Raw genomic sequence first — 13516 nt, 5'->3', positions numbered from 1 at the left:
TGTTGAATTTAATTGAATCCTGATATTTCACTGGGCACACTCGGTAAGCTTAGAGAAGTGGTGGAGGTTTAATACAAGGTTCTAGATCTGCTTAGGGTCAATCTAGAGTAATGAGGAGCTGCCACTTGCTCCATTAAGTGAGACAGCTAATGGGCCCTGAGTCATCAGGGTTTAATATGTTTGCTTTTTAGACAGATAAGTGGAACTCTGAACTGAAAACAGGAGTAAACTGAGGGCAGGATGCTGGCTGGGATTGGTGGCCAGGATTCCTGCTGCCAAGGATATGTAAGCTTCCCCATTTGCAAGAAAGTGAACTTCCAACTCCTGGCCCAGTGACAGGAGGGCAGAGACCACACAGCTGGGCTGGGTCCACACAGGACTCAGTCTCTTATCCCCATTTCTCTCTGCTCTTCTAGATATAGTACTTTCTTGTCTTCAAAATAGCCAAATAGCCTATTTAAAAACAGTTAAATTACTTCTTATTAGGTAAACGCCACAATCTGAAAGGACAAAAATCAACTGCCAATAAGAGAATAAATAAAAGAACTTAACTAAAAGAACTTACAAGGAGTTTTCTTAAGAGAAAAAGACAGATCAATCATCCAGTCAATGAGTTACTGCCTTCTGTGTGCTAAGAACTATGAATATGCAAATCACAGATTAAGTGGAAAATGACTAAATAGACAATTGTTTTTGTTCAATCACTCATTCGAGTCCGACTCTTTGCAACCCCATGGACTGCAGCATGCCTGGCTTCCCTGGCCTTCACTATCTCCTGGAGTTTACTCAAACTTACGTCCATTGAGTCAGTGATGCCATCCAATCATCTCATCCTCTGCCGTCCCCTTCTCCTCCTGCCCTCAGTCTTTCCCAGCATCAGGGCCTTTTCTTTTTTTTTTTTTTTTTTGGAAAAATATATTTTATTCAGAGAAATGCATTCAAAGGCACACTTTTCCAGTATATATAAAAGGGACTATTTTCAAAAAATCACATTGCCCTCCCAAGAGCCTCCTTGAGACTATAAAACCACTGAGAGTCAGTCTGAAAATGCAAATTATGAGCCAGGAAGCTCAGAACATCACATGTGGGCCTCATCTGCACAAAAGATTTGTAACTGAAATGACAACTTAAGATATGACTTAGGTAATGTAGATATGACTGACTCGATTTCCCCATTTACATTCTGTGGAAAGTCCAATCCTTCCCAAGATTTCTGCAAATCCCCAGGGGACTTACATGCCCGTGATAACCTTTGAACTGAGCAATTTACACTGAATTTCAATTAATTCCATGAATTTTAAGCTGACCCTGTTTTGAACTAGGTATGGAATAATCCCTGATGTTTACAAAACTCCACGCTCATGGGCCTCTTTTGGCAATTTGTAAAAGCAGAGAAGTAATGAGAAGGCAACATGCATGTGTGTGTGCTCAGTTGCTCAGTCATGTCTGACTGAGACCCCATGGACTGTAGCCTGCCAGGCTCCTCTGTCCATGAGATTTTCCAGGCAGGAGTACTGGAGTGGGTTGCCATTTCCTCCCACAGGGCCTTTTCTAATGATTCAGATCTTCTCATCAGGTGGCCAAAGTATTGGAGCTTCACCTTCAGGATCAGTCCATCCAATGAATATTTAGGATTGATTTCCTACAGTCTAAGAATTTAGAGGAGGGAGGGATAGTAGGTCAAGAGGTGAACATAGTAAGTGGTCTACTTCATCTGTGTTTTCCTGCTTCCGCGTTCATTCCACACCCCAGCTGGTCCACAGGCTTGTCTTGGAGAGCCAGGATGGAAGTTAGGGAACAGCCAGTGAATGAGGACTCTTGACCCCTCATCCACAGTGTGCTATTTTGGCTGACTCCCTTGTTCCCTGGAGTGGGTCTGGGGGATGTTTGCACAGGCTTTTCAGACAAGAGAGGACCTGACATGAGTTTTAAAGGATGGATGGACTTTGGAAAAGAAGGAAAGTAGGAAAAGTTATTCCAGCTAGGGGAAAGGAAATAAGTAAGCGAAATAGGAAAAGTGGGAAAATAAAAGATACATTCTGGAAACACTGATGAAGTGTTATTAACTATCACAGTTGGGCAGGATCCAGTTATGGGGATGGTCCCCATCATGGTCTTTGTCCTCAAGATGCTATGTATGAGGGATATGCATATGAGAAATTTTCATCAGCTCTCTTCCTCATGCCTTGCTTTTGTCTGCACATAGTCAGGCCACTTAAGATAGTTCTCTGCTCTCTGTACATGCTTGCCCTGGTAACCGACGAGACAACCTGACATCAGTTCCTCCCAGTTGCCAGTCCATGCCCCCAACCCTCTGCTGCATATACAGTAGGGTGTCACTTTAGGGTGACCTTGCTTCAGACATGTAAGCTCCTCCATCCATTAAACCATTGATGTCTTTGTCACTGACTCTGGGCTCTTTCTCAGGCTGGGCAAGCATAGGGCTTGTAAGCCTGCAGTGTGCAGCTCAAGGCTCTGGGATCCATGCTGGTTCCCTTCTTGAATTTTTGGTCAGAAGCACTTCTGATTATAAGATGCCCTTAGGTTTGGTGTTGCTTTCATTCATAAAGGACGAAGACATGAAGAGAGTTCACTGTGAAGAAGCAAAGAAAAAGAGTATGAAGAGAAGAAGAGTACTTTCACACTGGTATTTCTGCAGGTAGCTCCCTTTCTCCCTTGGTAACATTTCCATCCTCTAATTGATGCCTTTGTGTTTCCTCAAGGCTATGACTTTGGTTTCAGTGAGTAGACTCAGGAAAGGCCTAATGTATTCAAGTCAGATGTATAATGATTCCATGAACTAAGAAATAAACTATGCTCCACATTATTTTATTATTCCTAATTGCATCTTGGTCACCCAATCCCAAAATGTGTGTGGGAGTAGGGGTGGGAGGGGGTTCCACACACCTCCAAAAATGATGCTCCCAGACATCAGCCAGATGTCCTACAATTCAAGTCAGTTCTAACACTGTCTACCAGAAGACTGAAGCTGAAGCGCAATACTTTGGTCACCTGATGAGAAGAGCTGACTCCTTGGAAAATACCCTGATGCTGGGAAAAATTGAAGACAGGCAGAGAAGGGAATGACAGAGGATGAGATGGTTGGTTGGTATCACCGACACAGTGGACGTGGGTTTGAGCAAGCTCTGGGAGATGGTGAAGGACAAGGAAGCCTGGTGTGCTGCAGTCCATGGGGTCACAAAGAGTCAGACACAACTTAATGACTGAACGACTGAGAGATGACATCCAATACCACATGTATAGTGCTGAACCCCAAAAGACTCCACCTTAGTGACAAACGCAAACCTGTGTTTCTGATGGCCAGTTAGAAATCTGTTCAGTTCAGTTGCTCAGTCGACTCCGACTCTTTGCGACCCCATGAATCGCAGCACACCAGGCCTCCCTGTCCATCACCAATTCTCGGAGTTCACCCAGACCCACATCCATCGAGTCAGTGATGCCATCCAGCCATCTCATCCTCTGTCGTCCCCCTCTCCTCCTGCCCCAAACCCTCCCAGCATCAGAGTCTTTTCCAATGAATCAACTCTTCGCATGAGGTGGCCAAAGTACTGGAGTTTCAGCTTTAGCATCATTCCTTCCAAAGAAATCCCAGGGCTGATCTCCTTCAGAATGGACTGATTGGATCTCCCTGCAGTCCAAGGGACTCTCAAGAGTCTTCTCCAACACTACAGTTCAAAAGCATCAATTCTTCGGTGCTCAGCCTTCTTCACAGTCCAACTCTCACATCCATACATGACCACAGGAAAAACCATAGCCGTGACTAGACGAATCTTTGTTGGCAAAGTAATGTCTCTGCTTTTGAATATGCTATCTAGGTTGAGAGTTCCAGAAAAACATCTATTTCTGCTTTATTGACTATGCCAAAGCCTTTGACTGTGTGGATCACAAGGAACTGTGGAAAATTCTGAAAGAGATGGGAATACCAGACCACCTGATCTGCCTCTTGAGAAATCTGTGTGCAGGTCAGGAAGCAACAGTTAGAACTGGACATGGAACAACAGACTGGTTCCAAATAGGAAAAGGAGTATGTCAAGGATGTATATTGTCACCCTGCTTATTTAACTTCTATGCAGAGTACATCATGAGAAACGCTGGGCTGGAAGAAGCACAAGCTGGAATCAAGGTTGCCTGGAGAAATATCAATAACCTCAGCTATGCAGATGACACCACCCTTATGGCAGAAAGTGAAGAGGAACTAAAAAGCCTCTTGAAGAAGGTGGAAGTGGAGAGTGAAAAAGTTGGCTTAAAGCTCAACATTCAGAAAACGAAGATCATGGCATCCGGTCCCATCACTTCATGGGACATGGATGGGGAAACAGTGGAAACAGTGACAGACTTTATTTTTCTGGGCTCCAAAATCACTGCAGATGGTGACTGCAGCCATGAAATTAAAAGACGCTTACTCCTTGGATGAAAAGTTATGACCAACCTAGATAGCATATTCAAAAGCAGAGACATTACTTTGCCAACAAAGATTCATCTAGTCAAGGCTATGGTTTTTCCTGTGGTCATGTATGGATGTGAGAGTTGGACTGTGAAGAAGGCTGAGCACCGAAGAATTGATGCTTTTGAACTGTGGTGTTGGAGAAGACTCTTGAGAGTCCTTTGGACTGCAAGGAGATACAATCAGTCCATTCTAAAGGAGATCAGCCCTGGGATTTCTTTGGAAGGAATGATGCTAAAGCTGAAACTCCAGTACTTTGGCCACCTCATGCGAAGAGTTGATTCATTGGAAAAGACTCTGATGCTGGGAGGGATTGGGGGCAGGAGGAGAAGGGGATGACAGAGGATGAGACGGCTAGATGGCATCACTGACTCGATGGACGTGAGTCTGAGTGAACTCCAGGAGTTGGTGATGGACAGGGAGGCCTGGTGTGCTGCGATTCATGGGGTTGCAAAGAGTCGGACACGACTGAGCGACTGATCTGATCTGATCTAGGTTGGTCAGAACTTTCCTTCCAAGGAGTAAGCATCTTTTAATTTCATGGCTGCAGTCACCATCTGCAGTGATTTGGGAGCCCAGAAAAATAAAATCTGACACTGTTTCCACCGTTTCCCCATCTATCTCCCATGAAGTGATGGGACCGGATGCCATGATCTTCGTTTTCTGAATGTTGAGCTTTAAACCAACTTTTTCACTCTCCTCTTTCACTTTCATCAAGAGGCTTTTGAGTTCCTCTTCACTTTCTGCCATGGGGTGGTGTCATCTGCATATCTGAGGTTATTGATATTTCTCCGGGCAATCTTGATTCCAGCTTCTGTTTCTTCCAGCCCAGCGTTTCTCATGATGTACTCTGCATAGAAGTTAAATAAGCAGGGTGACAATATACAGCCTTGACGTACTCCTTTTCCTATTTGGAACCAGTCTGTTGTTCCATGTCCAGTTCTAACTGTTGCTTCCTGACCTGCACACAGATTTCTCAAGAGGCAGATCAGGTGGTCTGGTATTCCCACCTCTTAGAATTTTCCACAGTTTATTGTGATTCACACAGTCAAAGGCTTTGGCATAGTCAATAAAGCAGAAATAGATGTTTTTCTGGAACTCTCTTCCTTTTTCCATGATCCAGCGGATGTTGGCAATTTGATCTCTGGTTCCTCTGCCTTTTCTAAAACCAGCTTGAACATCAGGAAGTTCACGGTTCATGTATTGCTGAAGCTTGGCTTGGAGAATTTTGAGCATTACTTTACTAGTGTGTGAGATGAGTGCAATGGTGCGGTAGTTTGAGCCTTCTTTGGCATTGCCTTTCTTTGGGATTGGAATGAAAACTCACCTTTTCCAGTCCTGTGGCCACTGCTGAGTTTTCCAAATTTGCTGGCATATTGAGTGCAGCACTTTCACAGCATCATCTTTCAGGATTTGAAATAGCTCAACTGGAATTCCATCACCTCCACTAGCTTTGTTCGTAGTGATGCTTTCTAAGGCCCACTTGACTTCACATTCCAGGATGTCTGGCTCTAGGTCAGTGATCACACCATCGTGATTATCTGGGTCGTGAAGATCTTTTTTGTACAGTTCTTCTGTGTATTCTTGCCATCTCTTCTTAATATCTTCTGCTTCTGTTAGGTCCATACCATTTCTGTCCTTTATCGAGCCCATCTTTGCATGAAATGTTCCCTTGGTATGTCTAATTTTCTTGAAGAGATCTCTAGTCTTTCCCATTCTGTTGTTTTCCTCTATTTCTTTGCATTGATCACTGAGGAAGGCTTTCTTATCTCTTCTTGCTATTCTTTGGAACTCTGCATTCAGATGCTTGTATCTTTCCTTTTCTCCTTTGCTTTCCACTTCTCTTCTTTTCACAGCTATTTGTAAGGCCTCCCTAGACAGCCATTTTGCTTTTCTGCATTTCTTTTTCATGGGGATGGTCTTGATCCCTGTCTCCTGCACAATGTCACGAACCTCATTCCATAGTTCATCAGGCACTCTATCTATCAGATCTAGGCCCTTAAATCTATTTCTCACTTCCACTGTATAATCATAAGGGATTTGATTTAGGTCATACCCGAATGGCCTAGTGGTTTTCCCTACTTTCTTCAATTTCAGTCTGAATTTGTTAATAAGGAGTTCATGATCTGAGCCACAGTCAGCTCCTGGTCTTGTTTTTGTTGACTGTATAGAGCTTCTCCATCCTTGGCTGCAAAGAATATAGTCAATCTGGTTTTGGTGTTGACCATCTGGTGATGTCCATGTGTAGAGTCTTCTCTTGTGTTGTTGGAAGAGGGTGTTTTCTATGACCAGTGCATTTTCTTGGCAAAACTCTATTAGTCTTTGCCCTGCTTCATTCCGTATTCCAAGGCCAAATTTGTCTGTTACTCCAGGTGTTTCTTGACTTCCTACTTTTGCATTCCAGTCCCCTATAATGAAAAGGACATCTTTTTTAGGTGTTAGTTCTAAAAGGTCTTGTAGGTCTTCATAGAACCATTCAACTTAAGCTTCTTCAGCGTTACTGGTTGGGGCATAGACTTGGATTACTGTGATATTGAATGGTTTGCCTTGTAAACGAACAGAGATCATTCTGTCGTTTTTGAGACTGCATTTCAAGTACTGCATTTCGGACTCTTCTGTTGACCATAATGGCTACTCCATTTCTTCTGAGGGATTCCTGCCCGCAGTAGTAGATATAATGGTCATCTGAGTTAAATTTACCTATTCCAGTCCATTTCAGTTCGCTGATTCCTAGAATGTAGACATTCACTCTTGCCATCTCTTGTTTGACCACTTCCAATTTGCCTTGATTCATGGACCTGACATTCCAGGTTCCTATGCAATATTGCTCTTTACAGCATTGGACCTTGCTTCTATCACCAGTCACATCCACAGCTGTGTATTCTTTTTGCTTTGGCTCCATCCCTTCATTCTTTCTGGAGTTATTTTTCCACTGATCTCCAGTAGCATATTGGGCACCTACTGACCTGGGGAGTTCCTTTTTCAGTATCCTATCATTTTGCCTTTTCATACTGTTCATGGGGTTATCAAGGCAAGAATACTGAAGTGGTTTGCCATTCCCTTCTCCAGTGGACCACATTCTGTCAGATCTCTCCACCATAACCTGCCCGTCTTAGGTTGCCCCATGGGCATGGCTTAGTTTCAGTGAGTTAGACAAGGCTGTGGTCCTAGTGTGATTAGATTGACTAGTTTTCTGTGAGTATGGTTTCAGTGTGTCTGCCCTCTGATGCCCTCTTGCAACACCTACCGTCTTACTTGAGTTTCTCTTACCTTGGACGTGGGGTATCTCTTCACGGCTGCTCCAGCAAAGCACAGCTGTTGCTCCTTACCTTGGATGAGGGGTATCTCCTCACCGCTGCCCTTCCTGACCTTCAATGTGGGATAGCGCCTCTAGGTCCTCCTGCGCCCGGGCAGCCACCGCTCCTTGGACGTGGGGTTGGTCCTCCTGGCCGCCGCCCCTGGCCTCGGACTTGGGTAGCTCTTGTCTGCTGTTCCTGCACGTTGCAGCCTGGCACTCTCGGCCACTGCCCCTGACCTCGGACGTGGGGTAACTCCTCTTGGCCACTGCTCTTCGGGCATGGGGTCCTCCCGGCTTCTGCCCCTGACCTCGGACGTAGGGTAGCTCCTCTCGGCCACACTTAGGGCGCCAGTTGCAGCTGCCTGTCCTTGGGTTCAATTAATCTGTTGGAGTGGCTTATAAAACTCAGGAAACCCATTTACTAAGCCCATTCATTATATACAAAGGGTATTAAAAGATACAGATGAACATTCAGATGGAAGAGAAGGCAGAGGGCAAGCGCTTCGGTGCCCTATCCAGGATCATCCCTCACCTCTGAGTGTTCTCAACCTTAAGGTTGTCTCTGCATTTCAGTCAACACTGGTCCTTCTATCCAGACAGTTTTCCCAACTCTGCTTTCATTATCTTGTCAACACTGGTTTAAGGTGGAGTCACTAGCTGCCTTGATGGTATCATTTGAAAGATGCTGAGAAGTTTGTCCTAGACAAAAGCACTATTTCGTAGGCTTTCATAGAGATTCTTTTCTTTGGGTTAAGGCATTATCATTAGATAGTATTCAATATATGGTTGACAGAATGTGTGTGTTAGTTACTCAGTCATGTCCCCCTCTCTGCAACCCCATGGACTGTAGTCTGTACAGGCTCCTCTGTCCATGAAATTCTCCAGGTAAGAATATGGAGTGGGTTGCCATTCCCTTCTTGGGGGGGTCTTCTTGACCCAGGGATCGAATCCAGGTCTCCTGCATTGAAGGCAGATTCTTTACCATCTAAGCCACCAGGGAATATCTCTTTCTCCACTATTAACTTAGAAAAATTCATTTATTGGCATATTTCAAGTGTGTGGTTATCCAAGGATAAGATTTGAAATGGGAGAAGGGAACGGAGAAAGAGTAGAAAGATGTGTTCAAGACGCTGATATGCTGGTGTAGATTTAGCAACTGACTGGATCTCCAGGGAGGAAATAAAAGTCCTGATCTATGCTGCTGCTAAGTCGCTTCAGTCGTGTCCAACTCTGTGAGACCCCATAGACGGCACCCCACCAAGCTCCCCCGTCCCTGGGATTCTCCAGGCAAGAACACTGGAGTGGGTTGCCATTTCCTTCTCCAATGCATGAAAGTGAAAAGTGAAAGGCAAGTCGCTGAGTCATGTCTGACTCTTAGCGACCCCACGGACTGCAGCCCACCAGGCTCCTCTGTCCATGGGATTTTCCAGGCAAGAGTACTGGAGTGGGGTGCCATTGCCTTCTCCAGTCCTGATCTATAGCACTGGCCAATTTCCATGCTGTAAACACTCCCATTACTGTTGACTGCAAGCTTTAATGTGGTCACTGAACATGGAGTTGGGAAGAGATCCACAGGGTCAGCTCACATGAGCAGGCAGGAGTTTGGTTCCAACACACCCTTGGGGCAAATGGGGCAAGTCTTTATGAGAATCCAGAAAAACTGAAGAGACATAGGAGAACCTGGGAAAGTTCTTTAAGCAGACAGAAAGTTAGAGAGAGAGAAATGAAGGCTTTGTGGCTTCCTCAGGTCTAGGGAGGAGTGCCATGCTGAAGGAATGTGCTTTCTGCCTCAGGTTAGGTCTTCAACCTATTTCTCTTTGCCAGCTTTTCAAATATAATGGACACAGAGGTGCAGTCTCACCATATTTTTTTAAAATTAAAACAATTTATGGAGTATGTTAATGACTTCATAGTTCAATGGAGAGTGGTTTCTTTCTCCAACTAACATGTAGAATTGAGCTATTGTAAATCTGAGTGCAGTTACCTCCACTCCCGTGGCAGATATGCAAGTGTATCTAGCTTTTGATCAAATAAATGAGAAGATTCTCATATTTATGGTACTCTTGAATAGATATCCCCCAATATTTGTGAGGAAAAGGCAGATGCCCAAGTACAAATTAAGCCCAAGAAAAAAATTATGTCTTGTTTATCTTATTAGCAGTTATTCTTTATAAGAGGATGTCTGCTATGCTTTACTCTTCAAACAAGAAGGAGGCTTATGAGGTGCCAAACATTTCAAACTTTTGAGAAAAATAATGAAATGGTACTTGAAATAGGCATTTTAGACTCTAAAGAAAGAATAAACTTTTCCTAGAGAGAGATGTGGGCTAAAGGCTGCCTTTGGGATTTTTTCCCTAATTCTTTCTAATTGGCTATCTGTTGATGGTATGTGTGTCTCACATCAGCCACTTAATTTCCCCCCTGTGATCAGGCCCTCTGTGATCAAAAGTTGGAATCCTCGTCAGAAAGAAACAGAACCCTTCTTTTTTATAATGACATGCATGTGTGTATACATGCTCAGTCACTTTGGTCATGTCCAGCTCTTTGTGACCCCATGGACTGTAGCTCACCAGGTTCCTCTGTCCATGGGATTTTCTAGGCAAGAATATTGGAGTGGGATGCCATGCCCTCCTCCAGGGGATCTTCCAGACAGAGTGCTTAAATCTGCATCTCCTGTGTCTCCTGCATTACAGGCAGATTCTTTACCTCTGAGCCACTGGGAAAGCCCCTTATAATGACACAGTGGATGTTAAAAAAAAAAATTAATAATAAAGGATTTTAAGTAAGAGAGTTAAAGAAATATAATATAATCTCTTTACCATTTTTAAACAGAAAAGGGATTTTAAATATATAAATTTATGATTCTACATGAAACTGACATATGAACTCAGATTCAGAATAGTTTTTGTCAGGTTTTTCTCATTTAATGCTTTTCCTGTCTTTCCAGCTCTCTCTTCTATCCCAGAAGAGGAGGATCTCAGTCTCAGGAGGGGCTCACAGGCCACAGATGGTCAGTGAATAAATGCTGTCCTGCACCTTTCTTTTACTGCAATGATTTGTTCATTTCACAGTCTTTTGGGCCCATCAAAAATGTTTGTTGAACTTAGAAAAAGGTCAGGGTTTGGATGGGTCTTGAAAATAATTGCAATAGCTTTTCTTCCCCTTTGTTTTTGCTTCTTTAACAATATGTCATGCCCCAATGGCCATTTAATATAAAAACAAATAAGCAATAATACAACCTGACATATAAATTCTTGTGTGTGTGTGTGTGTGTGTTATTTTCTCAGTCCTGTCCAACTCTTTGTGGCCCCATGGACTGAAGCCTGTCAGACTCCTCTGTCCATGGAATTTTCCAGGCAAGAGTACTGGAGTGGGTAGCCATTCCCTTCTCCAGGGGCTCTTCCCCACCAGGGGTTCGAACCCAGGTCTCCCACATTGCAGGCAGATTCTTTACCATTTCAGCCACCAAAGAAGCCCATAAATTCTGGTGAAACCCCTAATTTGCAGTTTTGGGTTCAGAAGAAAATGGCAACCCACTCCAGTATTCTCGCCTGGAGAATCCCAGGGACAGAGGAGCCTAGTGGGTTGCTGTCTATGGGGTCACAGAGAGTCGGACACGACTGAAGCGACTTAGCAGCAGCAGCAGATAAATCTTTGTTTAGTTCATGCAAGTACAGAAAATTGGACTAGGAGTTTTCAACACATAAAATACATTAATTTATGAAGAAGTAAAACTAATTATCACAGGTATCAGAGGTGGGTATCTTCATTTCTTTAAGTAGATAAATATTTGAAGATACGTTTAAATACATATACACATAGATTTCCAGCTGTATGAGTTTTTTTTTTTTGAAAAGTTTTTGTTGGCTGTTTTTGGTAAGCACTCCTTAGCCCCAGTTTGCAAACTGAATGACTTCCTGGTCCTCCACTTGGAAATTTTTGTCAGTTCTTTTGAACTGTATCGTTCCTTGTAACTCTTCAATTGTATATACCTTATGACAACAAAGCCAATCTTTCCCCATGACGGCTGACTTCTAAATTGTCAAGGTTAAAAGAATTAAAAAAGGAACTTCCCTGGCAGTCCAGTGGTTAATACTCCACACTTCCAATGCAGGGGGCTCAGGTTCAATCCCTAGTTGGGGAACTAAGATTCCATATGCTGTGTGGCACAGTCAAAAATATATGCTAAATTGTTGAGGTTTCTAACCCTATGGTTTTTCCAGTGGTCATGTATGGATGTGAGAGTTGGACTATAAAGAAAGCTGAGTGGCAAAGAATTGATGCTTTTGCACTGTGGTGTTGGAGAAGACTCTTGAGAGTCCCTTGGATGCAAGGAGATCCAACCAGTCCATCCTAAAGGAGATCAGTCCTGAATATGCATTGGAAGGACTGATCCTGAAGCTGAAACTCCAATGCTTTGGCCACCTGATGCAAAAAGCTGACTCATTGGAAAAGACCCTGATGCTGGGAAAGATTGAGGGTGGGAGGCGAAGGGGATGACAGAGGATGAGATGGTTGGATGGCATCGCCAACTCAATGGACATGGGTTTGGGTGGACTCCAGGAGTTGGTGATTGACAGGGAGGCCTGGTGTGCTGCGGTTCATGGGGTTGCAAAGAGTCAGACATGACTGAGTGAACTGAACTGAACTGAACCCTATGACTGGGAGAGGAATACACAGACTTCCCAGAAGGGCAGTGTTGACTATTCGGGTTTGCCTCTTTGAGCTGGGGTCAGTGTTCTATATTTCTCTTTCTTCTCAGACCACTTCTGTTTCCCTCCTCGAGTAACTAACCATCTCAGCCATGAGGTCTGTATGCCTCCAAAGTGTTTATGGGGCTCCTGCACCTGAGAATTTGATAAGGAATTCCTGCTGTGATAAAAAGTGCTCTTAGGTCAAACGTGTAGTGGTAAAATTAATTGTTCTGAGACTGTGTGTCTCAAGCCATCTATAAAAGCCATATTATTTACTGCCTGGGATACCACCTGTGTAAGGCAGCTGTCTCAACCATTTTGCACACACATCCACACCCACACCGGCATACAGATTTACAGATTGAGAGAGAAATAGAGAGAGAGAGAGCTAGAGAGGGAAATTATATTCAAGGGGAGGTTTTATTTGGGTCAAAGCCATACTCCCTGGAGGTTTTGTTCCCCCGCCTAATTGAAAACATCTACAATACTTCTGCCAAAGAAACCTGAACACAGGCCGGCCTGGGGATGAGGCCCTCTGGTCTCTAAACCATGAATCACTGACGATCTTGCCTCAAATCTAGGCCCAAGTATAATGTTCTGCTTATCAAATAAAAATAGTAGCAAACAGCAGGATCACTGAAGTGACAGCTACTTGATTCTCAGCCAAAGGATTGTCATTAGGTTTTTAGTCCCCAAATGTTTGGTGGAAGTAGCTGAAGTGAGGCTAACTTTAAAGATCTCAGAAGACTCAGGGAAAGGTCTCTCCTATTGTACTCCCTGGTGTGTGATTCGTGTCCCCAGTGGGGATATTCTTGCCTTCTGTGGCCCATCTTCATTTCTTCTTGGAGATTTGAAGAGTGACAAGGTCTTGTTCGGCTCTTTTATTTATATTCATTTATGAATCTCAAGTTAACTCACCTTTGAGATCTAGGACAACAAATAGAGCAAAGACCATTCTGAGGCTGAAAGAGGGGAGGCTGAGGAGGCTCCTGTTTCTTCAGCCTAGGTCAGGCTTGGCAAACAGTAAATCACAGGACAAATCTGGCCCTTCATATATTT

The sequence above is a fragment of the Bos indicus genome, chromosome 6, assembly GCF_029378745.1.
Source record: "Bos indicus isolate NIAB-ARS_2022 breed Sahiwal x Tharparkar chromosome 6, NIAB-ARS_B.indTharparkar_mat_pri_1.0, whole genome shotgun sequence".
Lineage (NCBI taxonomy): Eukaryota > Metazoa > Chordata > Mammalia > Artiodactyla > Bovidae > Bos > Bos indicus.
Note: the sequence above shows the minus strand (reverse complement) of the source record.